The sequence below is a fragment of the Notolepis coatsorum genome (assembly GCF_963971535.1).
Source record: "Notolepis coatsorum genome assembly, chromosome: 4".
NCBI classification, from domain to species: Eukaryota; Metazoa; Chordata; class Actinopteri; order Aulopiformes; family Paralepididae; genus Notolepis; species Notolepis coatsorum.
The window spans coordinates 66059845-66076898 of NC_140168.1; the positions used below are offsets into that span (position 1 = coordinate 66059845).

At 45.5% G+C, this 17054-nt stretch overlaps 1 protein-coding gene across 1 annotated transcript in view; it reads right to left on the reverse strand.

Moving 5' to 3' along the window:
- The window catches only part of spag1a (sperm associated antigen 1a), a gene marked incomplete at its 5' end in the record, with an annotated part of 63881 nt that overhangs the window by 22085 nt on the left and 24742 nt on the right, over positions 1 to 17054 (reverse strand). The gene's annotated exons all lie outside the window — the stretch shown is intronic.

The window sequence follows — 17054 nt, forward strand, 5'->3', positions numbered from 1 at the left end:
ACGCCAACATTTGGGGAAATTAGCTTACCGTCTTCTCCAGAGAGAGACAAGAAGATAGATACCAGTTTCCTCTCTGCACGTTCAGTAGAAAGTTATCTGGCTGCACGTTAGCCTAGCTTAGCACAATGAATGGAAGCAGACAGTGCCGGTTAGCCTAGGCATTGTCCAACTAACACCTCTCCCGAAGGCTAACCGGCCATGTCTGCTTCCATTCATTGTGCTAAGCTAGGCTAACATGCAGCCAGATAGCTTTCTACTGAACGCACAGAGAGGAAACTGGTATCTATCTTCCTGTCTCTCTCTGGAGAAGACGGTAAGCTAATTTCCCAAAATGTTGGCGTGTTCCTTTAATATACTCCATTACACTCGCTACACTTCGGAACAACTGAAACAACGCTGTATTCTATGCTGTGACGTACGTACTATTACGGTCATCGTACAGCACAAGTACAATACGTCGAAAATAAGTCGGCATCTAAGCAGAGTGCAAGGTAACAGTAAATAGCATTATCAATATACAGGACAGGTGTGTAATATACAGTGTATATGACAGTAATATACAGTGTAACAAGTAGGGCTGACCTTAAAATTTTCTTTTGGAATTCGAAGCTTCGGGGCCGAGATTCGATTTTAATTCGAAGCTTCGAAATAAAATAAAAAATGTAAATTAAAAGAAAATCTTATTTTTTTATAAAAACATTTATGTTGTGGGACTTGTACAGCACTTTGTTCAACTTTGTCAGTGCTGTAAAGTTTAAACCTTTTTAAATATTAGACAAACAAAACACTTTGCTCTCATGAAATATTGTAAGCTGTCATTTGAGGCTTTATAAAAGCAGCACAATGAACACAAATCTGTCAGTGCCGAGTCCGACCTCATCCTAAATAACAAACAGCATTGCTTGTTGTAATTAACAAAGAGAGGCAGAGTTGATTTAGCAATTAAAAAAATAATAATATTCATATATATATATATTTTTATAATCGAATTTTTTTTCATATTCGAATCCCATGCCCATCGAACGAAGCTTCGAAGCTTCAAAGCATTTAAGACAGCCCTAGTAACAAGTGATTAAGTGGAATATATATAATGAAGCTACTGATTAAATATGCTAATCTGATGTATGTAGAGTATTATTATGTACAGTGATAAAAGTATAAATACAATATGGTAGTAGGCCATACTGGCCAGTGGTATAACTAATAAGAGTAAGTATGGATTATAATATATATGTATATAATATATACAGCGTGTAAAGTGCAGAGTGGGTATGTATGTTGTATGTAAACAATAATATATGCAGATATACAGTATTCATACAGATATAGATAAGTATATATACGGTATATACAGTGTTATTGTAAACATCAGGTATATATGGGTAGACTATAGGTTTAGGTAGGTAGATAGATTACAGTGTAAGGCAGTTGTAGACTTCTGTATGTTCTATGTCTTGCACTGTAAATCAAATTAAATCTATTTGTAAAGCCCGCAATCACATGTTAATGTCCCCATGGGCTGGACAAGTCTTCTTTAAACAAGTCAAGAAGAAACATCACAATAAATCAAGAACAAAAAACCCATCATGAAATCCAAAACAACACTCTCAGACATACCCCAGCGAAGGTATGGAAAAACTCACAAAAAACCTAGCAATATGAAAAAAGCACCACAGGCAATGTGGAGGAGAGAAACCTTAGAAGGGCCGTTCAAGGGGGGATCCCCCTTCTTGTATGTCGGTGATAATAGTGTTGCTATGGATGATCGATGAGTGGAGAATAGAACAGGCAAAATAGTTGGTATGTATGAACATATTACGTGTAATAAAACACAAATATGTACTACATGCAATAGCAACTGGGGTACATAAGAACATTTTTGAACGATATAAATAGAATAGAGCTAAGAACAACAACAACAAAAGAGAAAGCATAGGGAGACTGTACTGTATGTAAAATCACGTTGTGCTTGTAGCACCATGTGTCAGTGTGCTCTCATGTGTCATCCATATCTTTATGCATCAATGCCACCTATTAGACAAACCTCTTGTCTTTTGTGTTAGGTCCCCGACTGTCCTTTTCAGACTGATAAATCTAAATAAAATGTTGTGCTAGACATTGCTAGCATCCTGGCTGAAGGGTTCCCCCTGAAAATCAATATGTAATCTAAAGCCCCTTAAAAAAGAAACAAGATTGGACAGGAGTTCTTTTTGTAAACCTCCACCGAGACGTGACGGGACAGGAGCAATCTTGCAGGGGCGGGACGGGATGGGAGTGAGAATCCACTCTCATGTCAGGCTCTAATACTGAGGTCCATCACTGTATAACAATAACAATGAAATGAGATGTAATCTTCAAAGCTGATACAGTCTGAGAACTATTTCTTGACGAACAACTGCCGGCCGGGTGCAGTGATATGCCGCAGCACCTCTAAAGCCCTGTTATAACTTCAGTCAACAAAACCAATGTGACTAGCTAACCTACAGAAGAACAACTGCTAATCATGGACCACTTTGTAAGAGAGGAAGGTGATGATGAATTCTGGACAAACCAAGATCCAGAACCTTATCTATTTGAACCAGAATTTACAGAGGAGGAACTACAGGTTCTGGAAGTGGAGAGGGCAAGAAGGGAGGCTGAGGTTTTAGTGTTGTTGGAAAGTGTATTTCATTACTTTTGGAAGCCAAAGGTCCGTATCCACTTCCACTCATTGTATAAGCTAGCTAGCGCACTGTGGGTCTCTCTCTGCACTGCATGCACAGAGATGAGAAGGGTACCCATCTTCTTGTCTGACTCTGGGGAAGACAGCAAAATAAGCACATTTCCCAAAAAGTTGGCATGTTGCTGCAGAATTTTTAATGGAGGTCTTTTACTTTTACCAGAGTACTATTTTATCTGGGTATTTAGATTTTAGATAGATTTAGATTCACTTTATTGTCATTACACAGTACAAGACAGTGCAACGAGATTGTGTACGTCCAACCAGGATGTGACAATCAACAGTGCAAGAAGACACATAAATAATCTGGGCGGCTACGTGGCGTAGTGGGCAAGGCGCTCGCCACGAATGCAGAGACGCTGGGATCGCCTGTTCGATCCCAGCGCTCCACATTGCTTTCAGTTTAGCTGGTCGTTCATACTAATACACATTGGCCGTATTAGGGGGTGGGAAACTGATGGGTGGGGATCGGGCGTTGTGGACAGCGACTCCTACAGGTCGGTTGGTGCGCCTGCGCAGTAGAATCAGGAAGTGTCGGGGGCAGCGTGAGCCTCCCACGCGTTACTCCTCGCCACTGAGAGATCGAGCTGCGCAGGTGAAAAGATGCGACTGCTGTTACCTCAAGTACCGGAGGGGACTTGTGCTATGTATGACTTAGTCCACATTGCAGCCGGCTTGTGGGAGGCAAGAAACAGTGTTCGTGACAGGGAAGGGTTGAATTGGATGATACAAAAATTGGGATGGGAGAAAATATAGAAAATGGGAGAAAAAGTGGATCAAAAAAAAAAGACACATAAATAATCTACTATTAAGTAAAGGAACTGTGTACTTCTTCCACCACTGGTTGATGATGCCCTGTAGTGAACTCAACTGCATAATTTATGGATGGACATTTAGTGATGTGAGAAAAACAATATCCGGTTTCAATGGGCTTTTCCCGAAGGCTGAGGGGCTAGAGCGAGGGCTGAGGGCTGAGGGGCTAGAGCGAGGGCGAGGGCTGAGGGGCTAGAGCGAGGGCTGAGGGGCTAGAGCGAGGGCGAGGGCTGAGGGGCTAGAGCGAGGGCTGAGGGGCTAGAGCGAGGGCGAGGGCTGAGGGGCTAGAGCGAGGGCTGAGGGGCTAGAGCGAGGGCGAGGGCTGAGGGGCTAGAGTGAGGGCTGAGGGCTGAGGGGCTAGAGCGAGGGCGAGGGCTGAGGGGCTAGAGCGAGGGCTGAGGGGCTAGAGCGAGGGCTGAGGGGCTAGAGCGAGGGCGAGGGCTGAGGGGCTAGAGCGAGGGCTGAGGGGCTAGAGCGAGGGCTGAGGGGCTAGAGCGAGGGCTGAGGGGCTAGAGTGAGGGCTGAGGGGCTAGAGCGAGGGCGAGGGCTGAGGGGCTAGAGCGAGGGCTGAGGGGCTAGAGCGAGGGCTGAGGGGCTAGAGCGAGGGCTGAGGGGCTAGAGCGAGGGCTGAGGGGCTAGAGCGAGGGCTGAGGGGCTAGAGCAAGGGCTGAGGGGCTAGAGTGAGGGCTGAGGGGCTAGAGCGAGGGCTGAGGGGCTAGAGTGAGGGCTGAGGGGCTAGAGCGAGGGCTGAGGGGCTAGAGTGAGGGCTGAGGGGCTAGAGCGAGGGCTGAGGGGCTAGAGCGAGGGCTGAGGGGCTAGAGTGAGGGCTGAGGGGCTAGAGCGAGGGCGAGGGCTGAGGGGCTAGAGCGAGGGCTGAGGGGCTAGAGCGAGGGCTGAGGGGCTAGAGCGAGGGCTGAGGGGCTAGAGTGAGGGCTGAGGGGCTAGAGCGAGGGCTGAGGGGCTAGAGTGAGGGCTGAGGGGCTAGAGCGAGGGCTGAGGGGCTAGAGTGAGGGCTGAGGGGCTAGAGCGAGGGCTGAGGGGCTAGAGTGAGGGCGAGGGCTGAGGGGCTAGAGCGAGGGCTGAGGGGCTAGAGCGAGGGCTGAGGGGCTAGAGTGAGGGCTGAGGGGCTAGAGTGAGGGCTGAGGGGCTAGAGCGAGGGCTGAGGGGCTAGAGTGAGGGCGAGGGCTGAGGGGCTAGAGCGAGGGCTGAGGGGCTAGAGCGAGGGCTGAGGGGCTAGAGCGAGGGCGAGGGCTGAGGGGCTAGAGCGAGGGCTGAGGGGCTAGAGTGAGGGCGAGGGCTGAGGGGCTAGAGCGAGGGCTGAGGGGCTCGAGTGAGGGCTGAGGGGCTAGAGCGAGGGCTGAGGGGCTAGAGCGAGGGCTGAGGGGCTAGAGTGAGGGCTGAGGGGCTAGAGCGAGGGCTGAGGGGCTAGAGCGAGGGCTGAGGGGCTAGAGTGAGGGCTGAGGGGCTAGAGCGAGGGCTGAGGGGCTAGAGCGAGGGCTGAGGGGCTAGAGTGAGGGCTGAGGGGCTAGAGCGAGGGCGAGGGCTGAGGGGCTAGAGCGAGGGCTGAGGGGCTAGAGTGAGGGCTGAGGGGCTAGAGCGAGGGCGAGGGCTGAGGGGCTAGAGCGAGGGCTGAGGGGCTAGAGTGAGGGCGAGGGCTGAGGGGCTAGAGTGAGGGCGAGGGCTGAGGGGCTAGAGCGAGGGCTGAGGGGCTAGAGCGAGGGCGAGGGCTGAGGGGCTAGAGTGAGGGCTGAGGGGCTAGAGTGAGGGCGAGGGCTGAGGGGCTAGAGTGAGGGCGAGGGCTGAGGGGCTAGAGTGAGGGCGAGGGCTGAGGGGCTAGAGCGAGGGCTGAGGGGCTAGAGTGAGGGCGAGGGCTGAGGGGCTAGAGTGAGGGCGAGGGCTGAGGGGCTAGAGCGAGGGCTGAGGGGCTAGAGTGAGGGCAAGGGCTGAGGGGCTAGAGCGAGGGCTGAGGGGCTAAAGTGAGGGCTGAGGGGCTAGAGCGAGGGCTGAGGGGCTAGAGTGAGGGCTGAGGGGCTAGAGCGAGGGCTGAGGGGCTAGAGCGAGGGCTGAGGGGCTAGAGCGAGGGCTGAGGGGCTAGAGCGAGGGCTGAGGGGCTAGAGCGAGGGCTGAGGGGCTAGAGTGAGGGCTGAGGGGCTAGAGCGAGGGCTGAGGGGCTAGAGCTAGGGCTGAGGGTTGAGGAGCTAGAGCGAGGGCTGAAGGGCTAGAGCGAGGGCTGAAGGGCTAGAGCGAGGGCTGAGGAGCTAGAGCGAGGGGATCCGGCCTGTGTCTCTCAACCAGCACACCAGCTTCAGGAATGTGATAGTGAAGCGCAGAGCGAGACAAGGTGATGAAGACAAGCAACAGGCTTGGGCTATTTTTCTATAGCAGGTCTATTATTTGGGGTATTATCGCCATATATATTATAATCCATAACAATAGAGAAGGAATGGTATTTCACAAATAAACTTTTCACCTGAATCATATGGCTCTGTTGTGAGGACATGTGATAATAGGACCAACGAGTCTCCAGCTGCTTCGGTCCCCAAGAGCAACCCCCCCCCCAGAGGAGAGCAGACCTCTAGTGAACTGTAGACACTATTATCTCAGAGGAGAGCAGACCTCTAGTGAACTGCAGACACTATTATCACCCAGAGAGCAGACCTCTAGTGAACTGCAGACACTATTATCACTCAGAGGAGAGCAGACCTCTAGTGAACTGAAGACACTATTATCACTCAGAGGAGAGCAGACCTCTAGTTAACTGCAGACACTATTATCTCAGAGGAGAGCAGACCTCTAGTTAACTGTAGACACTATTATCACCCAGAGAGCAGACCTCTAGTGAACTGTAGACACTATTATCACTCAGAGGAGAGCAGACCTCTAGTGAACTGCAGACACTATTATCACCCAGAGAGCAGACCTCTAGTGAACTGCAGACACTATTATCTCAGAGGAGAGCAGACCTCTAGTGAACTGCAGACACTATTATCACCCAGAGAGCAGACCTCTAGTGAACTGTAGACACTATTATCACCCAGAGGAGAGCAGACCTCTAGTGAACTGTAGACACTATTATCACCCAGAGGAGAGCAGACCTCTAGTTAACTGAAGACACTATTATCACTCAGAGGAGAGCAGACCTCTAGTTAACTGTAGACACTATTATCACCCAGAGAGCAGACTTCTAGTGAACTGTACACTATTATCTCAGAGGAGAGCAGACCTCTAGTGAACTGCAGACACTATTATCACCCAGAGAGCAGACCTCTAGTGAACTGCAGACACTATTATCACTCAGGAGAGCAGACCTCTAGTGAACTGCAGACACTATTATCACCCAGAGGAGAGCAGACCTCTAGTGAACTGAAGACACTATTATCACTCAGAGGAGAGCAGACCTCTAGTTAACTGCAGACACTATTATCTCAGAGGAGAGCAGACCTCTAGTTAACTGTAGACACTATTATCTCAGAGGAGAGCAGACCTCTAGTGAACTGCAGACACTATTATCACCCAGAGAGCAGACCTCTACTGAACTGCAGACACTATTATCACTCAGAGGAGAGCAGACCTCTAGTGAACTTCAGACACTATTATCACTCAGAGGAGAGCAGACCTCTAGTGAACTGTAGACACTATTATCACCCAGAGAGCAGACCTCTAGTTAACTGAAGACACTATTATCACCCAGAGAGCAGACCTCTAGTTAACTGTAGACACTATTATCACCCAGAGGAGAGACGACCTCTAGTGAACTGTAGACACAATTTCTTCAACTTTCCTTGAGTTGGACCTACTACAGTTGAAAATAGTTGAAGAAATCGTGTCTGCAGTTTACTACAGGTCTGCTCTCCTCTGGTGAACTCACCCAGAGGAATTTCTCTGGGTGCCAATGTGGCTGAGCTAATATGTGTATTAAACACATTAATATGTGTATATTAAACACACTAAACACACTAATGTGTATATTAAACACATTAATATGTGTATATTAAACACACTAATTGACACATTGAGTGCCACGCCCCTTCCGGGAAGTGACCCCTTCCGTGCCGCCCATTAAACCCATGTAAACGTAGTTGTACTTTGTAGAGCTAAACCTATATTTTATAGTATAGCTATGGGTCTAATAACGCCCTCGAGTCTCAGTGAGCTGCTTCTGGGCAATGTGCAAAAAACAGATTATTTTTTCATCCGTACATTTCCGTTTTATACCGTTTTGAATATGAACATAGTCCGGCCGCTTCTGAGCAATTCCAGGGAAAATACACAAAAACAGCGTTTTTGTGTAATTCAATAAACACGTAGTCATTTTTCGCGTGATTATCGGATCTTCCTGAAATCAACAATAGATCATCATTATTATCCTTCGTCGTGCACGCATGCAATGTGATTTAGACCGCCGCCGCCCCCCCCCCCCCCCCCCTCCCCCCAAAATGGTATAAAACGGAAATGTACGGATGAAAAAAATAATCTGTTTTTTGCACGTTGACCAGAAGTAGCTCAATGAGACTCGACGGCATTATTATACCCATAGCTATACTATAAAATATAGGTTTAGCTCTACAAAGTACAACTATGTTTACATGGGGTTAATGGACGGCAAGGCCAGGTCACTTCCCGGAAGGGGCGTGGCACTCAATGTGTTAAGTAACTTGTGAGGTGTCAAACTAGGGCTTTTCATGATTATGAATCGATTGCAATAATCTTCTTTGCACTAAATCCACTCCTTGGTGGAAAAACGGCCAGCCCACCTTTCCTGCTCATCTGCAACCTTTTTACTTGCCATGGTAACTACTCATTGTTTACTGGTAACCAGTGTTGCGTTCCTCATATCAACACTGGTTGCACGCACGCTAATGACGCCATGTGCATGCGCGCTCCCGTGCATGCGCATAAATGTTCCCTCGCTTAAGCACAGACTAAAGACAGTGCCTAATTGCCTCTATGAATGGAATGTAACACATTTCATTCACAAGTTCTGTGTGAATGTATCTGAGAACGTATTTAACACACCTGACGACCGGCGCTATTGATATGCAAAGTAGCCCAGGTGGGTACTTAGCAAGTTAGCGAGTGCAGCGCATTCCTGTGTGCACGCGCGTGCCGTGCACACGCTTCTGATCACAAAACTTTGGCTGCACTGCGTGCAACCCCGTCCCATGAGGAACGCATCACTGCTGGTAACTGTTGTAGTTGGTTGGCATTTGCAGCAAGTGAGTGGTAGGTGTCAGACATGCTGTAACCCTCTCCTGTGTGCATCATGGACAGACACAATAGACTCCACACGTATAAAATAACAATATTCACCAGTCAGCAAGATACTACAAGAGGATTTGACATCTGATCTGGTTTAAGTATTATCCCAAAGAGAAATGTTATAATGAAGATTTCATGTCACTACAAGTTCAAGTTTCTTTAATAGTTGTCATACAGAAGTACAGAATACTTTTGTACAAAATGCTTCTTACCGTTGCGCTCCAGAGACTGTGCAAGACAAGATAAGTATGAAATAAAAACATAGTAAAATTAGAAGTAAAAAAAAGAGGTCACAGTGTTCAGTTTAGACATATGTACAATGTTCGATGCAGAATAGACGTAGTTACCATACAATATACAATACTGTGCAGTGTACTAATATACAATACTATATAGTGCAAGGCAGAAATGGAGAAATGGGACGAGGTGCAATTTAGGTACAATTCACAGTAGGTGTACGAGTTGTAGTGCAAATCCTTTATCAATAAATAAAAGGATACATTGATAATATGCATATATAAATTATATATAGGGTGTGTACTATGACTACTATCATCAAATTATCTTACTTGTTAGCTAGCTGGCCACAAGTGCTGGGTGCAGACCCTCAGCCACTTCTCTGATGTCAACAAGCACATGGAGGAAGGTGTCAAGAAACGTGGTCCACTCCACAAAGACCATGCCAAAACAAGGATGAAGCGAGATGCTGAAGCGATTGAACTTGCCCTCAAATGGTGGTGGTGAGAGCAGGCAACTGCACCTCCTCATCCATCACTCTCAACATAGGGGCCCCCCAGGGCTGTGTTCTGAGTCCCCTCCTCTACTCCCTGTACACACATGACTGTGTGGCACAGCGGAACAACAACACAATCATCAAATTTGCTGACGACACAGTAGTGGTGGGCCTGATCTCTGCAAACGACAAGAGGGCCTACCTGGAGGAGGTCAAGGCTCTAGCGGGATGGTGTCAAGAGAACAGCCTCTCCCTGAACGTCAACAAAGGAGATGATTGTGGACTTTAGGAGGTCGGGGGTCAGGGACTACAGCCCCTTCAGCATCGACGGGGCACCGGTTGAGAGAGTGAACAGTTTTAAGTACCTCGGAGTCCACATATCCGAGGACTTGACATGGACCACACACATTGACAGTGTTGTGAAGAAGGCATGGCAACGCCTCTACTTCCTCAGGCGCCTAAGGAAGTTCCAAGTCAGTCAGAAGATCCTTAAGAACTTCTACTCATGTACAATAGAGAGCATCCTGACTGGAAATATCACCTCCTGGTTTGGGAATAGCACCGCACAAGACCGTAGCAGACTACAGAGAGTGGCCCGTTCAGCCGAACGCACAATTGGAGGGGGGCTTCCCACTCTCCAGGACATTTACAACAAGCGGTGCATGGGTAAGGCTAAGAGAATTATCAAAGACTCCAGGGCCCTCATTTATCAACAGTTCTTAGAAAGTGTTCTACTTTCGTTCGTAAGCACAGAATTTAGAATGTGTGTACGCGCAAAAAAATCTGGATTTATCAACCGTGCGTACACAGGTCCTACGCTCCTCCGTGTTGATAAATACCATTTTGTTCTTACAGTCAATGCTCGTGCATGATTATCCATATATGGTAATGAAACACCCCCCATGGGATGTGAAATAATGGACTGACCCGAGCGAACTCTGAGAAACTTCACGAGCGAGATTGTTCACTGAGGCGCTGCCGAACCAAGAAGACACAACCCATGTTATGGGATACATAAAAGGCTGGCGGACTTGTACACGGTGATGTCAGATATCAACGGCTCCCTAAGACCATTGCTGCAATTCTGCCTGGACAGCTCAAAATACTAATAAAGACCGTTCGTTAACCACTGTTTGGCGTTGGTGTGTCATTATAACCATGCTGGAATATGAATGCCTTTATTCATGTAGTTCGATTGGCTACCGGGTATAATATGATTTGTAGAGGCATATGATACAATCTATTTTGTTGTCGGTATTAGGTAGCCTATATGAATTACATATAATAGCAGCCATAGCCTACATTATGCAACTTAACTTGCGCATATATAATAACACATGTGACAGCCCTGCGAACCCTGCACAACAGTAAACTAACTTGATCATTAATCTAGCTGTTGTATCTTTACGCTTATGAAAACATTAAATAATATGTATAGGCTATAGGCTGTCGCTTTGCATTAAGTAAGGGATAATGTATAGCTACGAGGTCATTGTCGCAAAATAATTGACCGACAGAGTTTAAAATACCGAGCCGCCTCGGCGAGGTGTTTTAAACGTCAGTGAAGGTCAATTATTTTGCGACAATGATCGAGTATAGCTATACATTATCCCGCTTATTACATGGCTAACTTACTAACAATATACCTAATTCATTTTACATCGACTCGCAACACTGGTTCTGGCTCCGCTCATCGCTCCGCCCCCTGTCATCGCCGGCAGCTTCCCCGGCAGCAGAACACCGGCAGTGTCTAATTGCACTGAAACAGTGTGTGTCAGTGGGCTTGATTGCGAACAGCTGCGCACAGCGGTCATTATTGTCCCACAGCGGTCATTATTGTCTGATAACTGACCTCTGACGCGCGCTATTGACCAATCACAAGCAAGCATTTCGGCGAATGTGAAAACGCCATGTAATAATATCCTATATTCTCAAATGGCATTTAATGGCTATCCGACTCCTCGCTATCCTCGCTGACGGACCAGTATACCTTATATCATATCATATCCCTATATGTCTCCCAGGAATCGTGGGGCTCTGGCGAATAAAGGTTGGGAAGACCCTGCTATGATAGCCCATCCTTTATAATGACTGTTATAGGCTATTTAATTTACAGTTTACTCTTATCAGCCTACCCAGCATGTAATACGTTCTTTGTTAGAACTCAACTCGTTATTATTTTGCGCATAGATTGCAGAAATACGGGAACGCTTTGATTTATATTTAAAAGGCTTTGACATTGTAAAACTAAATAAGTGGAATTCTGTAAGCAGAATACAAGTCATATCACCCACACGATATATGCTCTGTATCCAGAGCATGTATGCTTTTCATTCATTTAAGACACATTTATTGCAAGGGTTTTGTATACACATACTACACTCAACAAATAACCTCTGTTCTCGTTGCAATGCGTTTTTTATTCTTTCTAGAAGGGGGAAGAACACTATATCGTGGGTGTTCATATGACTTGTATTCTGCTTACAGCTTCGAAATTAGTTTCGTTTAACAATGGCAAAGCCTTTAAAATATAATCAAAACGTTCCCGTATTTCTGCAATCTATGCGCAAAATAATAACGAGTTGAGTTACGCAGAGCGCAGTCAGTACACCCCGTATATTCCGATAACGCTATATATAAACCATGCTGCATTCATTCGGAGAGAAAGACCTATTATTCCAAATGCTATTTATAGGGTTTTTACCATAATTACACTACTGTTGCTATTTTACAATGAACTATAATGAATTACGGGCCATAAAGAACACGCCAGTGTTGAAACTAATGCACGGAAGCTTATATCCGCGTTGTAATATTCTTATTCTACCACCGGGCGCCAGCTACACATGCTCCGAGCTGTGCGTAGATATATGCACAAAGTCAAGCAAAAGTTCAAATTAATAAGTCCCACACTTTGCTTAGAAATGATCGTACGCATGGGTTACGCACATATCTGTGCGTACGCAACGTTGATAAATGAGGGCCCAGCCACCCAAACAACTGCCTCTTTGAACTGCTGTGGTCAGGCAAGCGATACCGGAGTCTCATGGCAAGCACAGAGAGACTCAGAAGAAGCTTCTATCCCCAGGCCATCAGGATGCTCAACGAACAATAACACCTTACTGTAAATTGTACCTAAATTGTACCTCATCCCATTTCTGCTTTGCACTGTATAGTATATTGTATATTATTTAAGGCTGTCAAATATATCGCGTTAATATCGCGTTAACTCCCGATTCTATTAATGCCACTAATTTTTTTTTAACTCAAGATTAACTATAAAAAAAAAAAAAGAAAAAAAAATTTACTAGACTTCACTCAGGTGTATTATTGATGCTCTCATTGATACTATGTTTGTTTCTGAAGTGTGTGTGTGTGTGTGTGTGTGTGTGTGTGTGTGTGTGTGTGTGTGTGTGTGTGTGTGTGTGTGTGTGTGTGTGATATATAGAGAGAGGGGGGTGAGAGAGATGAGGAAGGGGCAAAAGAGAAAGAGAGCTGGGAGAGTGTGTGTGAGGGAGAGAGGGGGGTGTGTGATTAATCAGCCCTTGTGTGTGTGAATGTAACAAGTTCCTAACGTTTTCTTTCCCCTATTATTTCATGCACACTTTATTCATTGTTTTAAATTATTATTTTCTTTTAAGTTATTTTGTGCATCACTCTGTTTTGAATTTGATGCAAATTTGCAATGCATGAGGGTCATCCTTTTGTGTTAAATGGCTGCATAAAGCAAGCATTTGTTGACTCGCATGTTGATAAGAGTATTAAAACTTGGAACTTGAAAAAGATCTGTTTAAAGGTAAAAAAAAAAAAAAATAGTTAACTATGGACAATCATGCGATTAATCGAGTTAAATATTTTAATCGTTTGACAGCACTAATATTATTATATATTGTATAGTATATTGTATGGTAACTCAGTTACTTCTACTCTGCATTGAACATTGTATATATGTACATACTGAACACTTGTGTCTACATACTTGACTTCTATTTTATACTTGCTATACTTATTTTATACTTATCTATTTTTGTCTAGCACAGTCTCTGGAGCGTAACAGAAAGAAGCATTTTGTATAAAAGTATTCTGTACTTCTGTATGACAACTAATAAAGAAACTTGAAATGGTTCGAGGAGAGCAACCCCTTCGACCACAACCGAGACAAGCAGTTGCTTGTGTCCTTCTCAACAGCATTCACAAGCACTGCAGATGACGCAGGCAATGCTGAAAGAGCGGCTCAAGTAGGGAGGGAGATGCAGATAAAGCTGGATGGACAGTCCGTAACATCGATCATGGAGGTGAGGTTCAAGGTACAGGCCCAGTCAACAAAAAGAAAAGAAAGATTCCCCAGGTCAACCAAGGTTGTTCAACCGACATTTTCGCCCAACAGGATATGACAACCGAGACAAGCTTAGAGTATGAGCTGACTCACTTCCCCTTGTCCTTGTTCAGTAACAAAGACCAGAAAATGAACATGGCGAACAAGGCAGGCGGTGCCTGGTGGTTGCTGGTGGATGGCTTCTCTACATGGTGAAGTGGGAACAAGGTCAGAGCTGGCAGGAGATTGCTGACAGTTACCTGAGCTACATGCAGTGGCTTGGCAGTCGCACTCAGAAGATCGTTGTAGATCAATGTAGAGAACTATCTTTAGTTAGAGACTGGTTGATCGACAACAAGCTGTCACTACATCTAGGAAAGACAGAATCCATCCTATTTGGCACAAATAAGAGGCTCAAGTAATGTGAGAAAATCAAGGTACAGTGTGAAGGAAACATAATTGAAAGCAAAACAATTGTCAAATATCTTGGCGTTTCCCTGGACCAAGCTCTTGTTGGGGAGGAAATAGCAGCCACGGCTCTATCCAAGATCTCAAAGAAGCTGAAATTCCTGTATCGATACACACACTTTCTTAATTTTAAGGTAAAAAAAAACTTTTAGTAACATCACTCATACAATGTCACTTTGACTACCGGTACTCTTGTTCCGCCTGGTATAGTGGCCTTCCACAAAAGCTTAAGAACAAATTACAGGTTGCACAAAACAACGTCATTAGATACATGCTAAATGCTCCTCCCAGGACGCGTCTATTCGAATACCAACCGGTTCATGTTTCCGCGTTTGCGTTTTGCGAATCTGATTGGCCACTGCCGTTTCTGGTGCGATCTGATTGGCCACGGACGTTTCTGGTCATGTGACATGTGCGCCCAATCGCGTGACGCGCCCATTTCCGCCTCGACCAGCAGCAAACTACCTAACACCTAGTTTATCACTGGTTAAGCTTAGGCGACTCTTTCGAAGTTGGTTAAGGTTAGAGTTTGGAATCAGGGCTGGCGTTCTATCGCCATGCTCTAAGACAAACTCTAACCTTAACCAACTTCGAAAGAGTGCCTAAGCTTAATCAGTGATAGAACTTAACGTCACACGATTGGTGCGATCAGAAACATCAGTGGCCAATCAGAGCGCAAAACGCGAACGCGGAAACATGAACCGGTTGGTATTCGAATAGACGCTCCCAGGACGCATATCGGTCCCAAAAAAAGGAAAAAAGTAGGGTTATTACCAGTCGAGGATAGTCAAACAATTAAAACTAAACCACAAGTATGATATAGTTAATGGTAGAGCCCCACAGTACATGTCCTCAAATGTGGACATGGTAAGAAAATAAACACCACCGTAACACAAGAGCCAGCATTATATCCTGCCGTGTTCCTGGTGTAAAGAGTAAGACGGCCAGAAATTCATTCTTTTACACTGGTATCTCCATAATATGCAACAGCCTGCCTATGCACACCAAACAAAGCCAGACTAAAGCGTTTTGTAAAACAAAAGTAAAGGCGCTTTTTTGGAAAGAAGTGTAGGTTTGATTTCCATCTTCCATCTTCTCTTAGTGTAGTGCAGGGTACGAAACGTATTTTATGTCTTGTTTAGGTATGCTCGATATTGGCTTTTTTACCGATACCGATATACCGATATTGTCCAACTCTTAATTTCCGATACCGATATCAACCGATACCGATATATGCGTACTGCTCCTTCTAGTAGAATATGTATGATTGTCACAGAAGCGATTGGACAAATATTTAGGACCCTTATTATGAATTATTAATCTTGTGTGTAAGACATAATTTGATATGAATTACCCTTTTATTGACCGGAAGCCAGTTTAGTTGCCGAAAGAAGGCTGGCCCTAGGTGAGTGCGTGGAGGTAACTTAAAGGAACACGCCAACCTTTTGGGAAATTCGCTTATTTGCCATCTACCCTGGATGATACATACCCTTTTTTTCTCTGTGCATGCATTAGGCTTAGGGAACAGCCGCACCGTTAGCCTAGCTTAGCGTCATTCACTGAAAGAAAGTACATTTACATTTTGTCATTTAGCTGACGCTTTTATCCAAAGCGACTCAGAAGTTTTGTACAACAAGACAGCAGGAAGGGGACAACTCAATCAGCTGAGTAGTGTGCCAGTATAGCCTAGTTCCCAACAGTCACGGAATAGTAGGAAATACACTCCAAATACAACTCCAAAACCTGTTGTTTTTTGAAAAACTGGGCTTTTGAGGTGATGAAATCACTGCGCCCAGGCAGCAGTGGTTCGGCAAAAAGAATTCCGAGTATATATCTGCTTAGAAAACGAAACTGTCTAAATTTTTTATAATTTTCTTTTCTCCACGTGGTAAATACACAGGTCACAACATGTTTACAGGAACGTTTTGGAGTTGTATTTGGAGTGTATTTTATGACTGGAACTAGGCTACACTGGCACACCTACTTCCAGTGAATGACGCTAAGCAAGGCTAACGGTGCGGCTGTTCCCTAAGCCTAATGCATGCACAGAGAAGAAAAGGGTATGTATCTGCTTGTCCAACTCCAGGGTAGATGGCAAATAAGCAAATTTCCCAAAAAGTTGACATGTTACTTTAAGGACTACCCTCAATAATTTATTTTGAGCTGTCTGAAGTTTGTTTTTTATGTCCTGTGGAACATTATTGTGGTATTTGATGGCTATAGCTGCTCGCCAAAAGATCATGACCACATCCGGCTACACTAAGAACTCCTGCTGTGATCTATAGATTTGCCCGAATATGATACATTTCACACAAAGGGCAAAGTTCAGCTGGTAATGCTGGTGCACCATAGCTCAAGCACCAACCATCCACTCTTCTTAACCACGTCGAAGGGCTCTTACAATGTCATGAGGATCCAAGTGGCTCTCTCTGAAAGACAGAGGCATTACCTGCTCCCTTGTCACACCTTCACTGGTTGTGATACGGTTTCTGCAATCGGAGGCCATGGAAAAACTACGCTATTTGACAGGCTTTGTGCAGGGGACCTTGATGAACACACTCGACATACATGCTACTAAGGATGCGGTGACCAGGGCTGGGATTCCAGCACATTTACCACGCACCAGGTACTACTTTGGGTGAAATACGATACAACATGTTCTCACGGAAGGCGGTGGCCAGGCTGAACAAACCGGAGACTCTACCTCCAACAGAAGGTGCAGCTGCACAGCATTCTTTCTGCCTATC